Source organism: Hippopotamus amphibius, chromosome X (genome assembly GCF_030028045.1).
Source record: "Hippopotamus amphibius kiboko isolate mHipAmp2 chromosome X, mHipAmp2.hap2, whole genome shotgun sequence".
NCBI lineage: Eukaryota > Metazoa > Chordata > Mammalia > Artiodactyla > Hippopotamidae > Hippopotamus > Hippopotamus amphibius.
Genome location: NC_080203.1, coordinates 92,090,642 through 92,093,819, shown reverse-complemented (window position 1 = coordinate 92,093,819; position 3,178 = coordinate 92,090,642). Strand labels below are relative to the sequence as shown.

At 43.8% G+C, this 3,178-nt stretch overlaps 1 pseudogene; it reads left to right on the top strand.

Annotated features, from left to right (window-relative positions):
- The first annotated feature begins 642 nt into the window (after nucleotides 1–642).
- On the top strand, nucleotides 643–2,174 carry LOC130842457 (alpha-aminoadipic semialdehyde dehydrogenase-like; annotated as a pseudogene).
- The last annotated feature ends 1,004 nt before the right edge of the window (nucleotides 2,175–3,178 follow it).

The following is a 3,178-nucleotide window of genomic DNA, read 5'->3' as shown; positions in this document are numbered from 1 at the left end:
ATACAATGGAATATTACTCAGCCATAAAAGGAACGAAATTGGGACACTTGTAGAGATATGGATAGACCTAGGGACTGTCATACAGAGTGAAATAAGTCAGAAAGAGGAAAACAAATATTGCACATTAACGCATATATACAGAATATAGAAAAATGGTACAAATCAACCAGTTTGCAAGGCAGAAATAGAGACACAGATGTAGAGAATAAACATATGGACACCAAGGGGGGAAAGCGGGGGTGGGGGGTTGTGGGGGAAGGAATTGGGAGATTGGGATTGCCATATATACATTACCAATAAGAAAAAATATATCAAATTGTATACCTTAAATATAAAAAAGGGTGAGAGAATAAAAAACAATAAAGAAAATCAGCTACACCAAATGTTGATTCTATGAAATGGCAAGAAAGTTGACAACCTTTATCTGTACTGAATAAGAGAAAACAAGAATAGACTCAAGTTACCAAAATCAAGAATGAAAGAAAGGATATCTCTACTAAACTTACAGAAGTAAAATGGATTATAGGATGCCTATCAAAAAGTGGATGCCAGCCTGGACATCCCTGGCTCAGTATCTTGTGCATTCCTGGTCTGCTCTGCGTGTGCCTTGCAAGGAAGTACAAGCTCACAGGACCTTGGAACAGGCCTGCCACCTTCATGTCAACTCTGATCATCAATCAGCCCCAGTATGCTTGGCTGAAGGAGCTGGGGCTCCACAAGGAAAACGAGGGTGTGTATAATGGAAGCTGCAGAAGCTGGGGAGAGGTTATCGCCACCTATTTTCCTGCTAACAGTGAGCCAATAGCAAGAGTCCAACATGCCAGCATGGCTGCCAATGAAGAAACTGTAAAGAAAGCAAGAGAAGCATGGAGAATCTGGGCAGATATTCTTCCTCCAAAGTGAATAGAAGTAGTGAGATGGATTGGTGTTGACTTGCTGAAGAAGATCCAAGTACTAGGAAGCTTGGTGTCTTTGGAGATGGGGTAGATCTTAGTGGAAGGTGTGGGAGAAGTTCAAGAGTACATGGATATTTGTGATTATGCTGTTGGCTTATTGTGGATGATTGGGGGACCCATCCTGCCTTCTGAAAGACCTGGCCATGTACTCTTTGAACAGTGGAATCCTGCAGGCCTGGTTGGAATCATCACTGCATTCAACTTCCAGGTGGCCGTGTATGGCTGAACAGTGCCATTGCCACGATCTGTGGGAATGCCTGCCTTTGGAAAGGAGCTCCAACTTCCCTCATTAGTGTAGCCGTCACAAAGATAATAGCCAAGGTTCTAGAGGACAGCAAGCTGCCTGGTGTGACTTGTTCCTTGGCTTGTGGTGGAGCAGATAGCACAGCAATGGCCAAAGATGGGCAGGTGAATCTGCTGTCCTTCACTGGGAGCACTCAGGTGGGAAAACAGGTCGCCCTTATGGTGCAGGAGAGGTTTAGGAGAAGTTTATTAGAATGCCATTATGGCTTTTGAGAATGCGGACATCAGTTTAGTCATGCCCTCAGCTCTCTTTGCTGCCATGGGGACAGCCAGCCAGAGGTATACCACCACGAGGTGCCTGTTTTTAATGAAAGCATCCATGATGAGGGTGTTAATAGACTTAAAAAGGCCTATGCATAGATCCATGTTGGGAACCCATGGGACGCTAACGTTCTCTATGGCCCACTCCACACCAAACAGGCAGTGAGCATGTTTCTTGGAGCAGTGGAGGAAGCAAAGAAAGAAGGTGGCACCGTGGTTTATGCTGGCAAGGTTATGGATAGCCCTGAAAATTATGTAGAACCGACAATTGTGACAGGCCTTGACCATGACGCATCCATTGTACAGACAGAGACTTTTGCTCCGATTCTTTATGTCTTTAAATTCAAGAATGAAGACGAAGTCTTTGAATGGAATAATGATGTAAAACAGGGACTTTCAAGTGGCATCTTTACCAAGGATTTGGGCAGAATCTTTCAATGGCTTGGACCAAAAGGATCAGACTGTGGCATTGTAAATGTCAACATTCCAATGAGTGGGGCTGAGATTGGCAGTGCATTTGGGTGAAAGAAGCACACTGGTGGTGGCAGGGAATCTGGTAGTGATGCCTGGAAACAGTACATGAAAAGATCTACTTGTACCATCAACTACAGTAAAGACCTTCCTCTGGCCCAAGGAATCAAGTTTCAATAAAGGTGCTTTAAATTGATATTTCAAGTCTTTCAGGCATTGTTGCTGCTCTTTATTCTGAAGAAGACAAAGATAATTAGTATTTGCCTTGAATAAATGCATCATTTTGAATTCGACAGTGGCTAATCCCTTATGCTTCTGAAGCCTAAATCGAGAGACTCATTTTTTAAAAAATAGAAATTTTCATGACATAGCCAGCCTTAAGTAATAAAAGATAGATGGATTTTTATGTAACTAGTAGTTACTGATGTTTTTAACTTTAGCATTATTTTTATAATTTAGAAAAAAATAGTACATGCCATGGTAGGAATTTGGAAAAGTACAGAACATAATAGAGAAGAAAATAGAAGTCTTGTCAGTAGATGCAGGAACATCTCCTGAGCAAGTAAAGAAATCAGCGGTGAGGACTGATTCATGTCACCCTCCTCAGCATGTATTGGAAAGGGTGTGATTGAAGGGAGTGTCCCTTGTTTATGGAGGACCGTAGCACAGTATCCCTGTGGAACAACTTTCTGTTTAAGATGTCTGAGGGCATTCATCACCATCACAGCTTCTCTCGCTCAGGATGGCTTGTGTCACCATGGAAATTTGGGGGGCGGACAGAGATTTCACTTTGGCCCTACCTAGAACCTGCACCTGTGGACGACTGTGTGGAATTCTATGCAGAGCACATCTGGATTTCTTATGCAACCTCAGACCATCTTCTTTAACTGTTATGCTTTTGTAATTGCCCTTAGGTTAGTTCTCAGAGAATAACCAAGTGTGTAGCAGCATGTGTTCCCAGTGAACTTGGCACAGTTCACTTTCTCTTTGCTGGGAGTCCACTTCCTTCTCTTGTGAAGCTGCCTGGGAGCTCCTGGAGTGGTTCAGCCCAGAGCCCCGTTGAGCTCACTCTGGCTTCTGCAGTTCTGTCTTTCCGGCAAGCCTTCGCTCCCCTGATGGGCAGCAGCCACCACCCCCTCGACTCCTGCCAGATTAGATTGGGGCAGAAGCCTCAGAAGAAGATGACA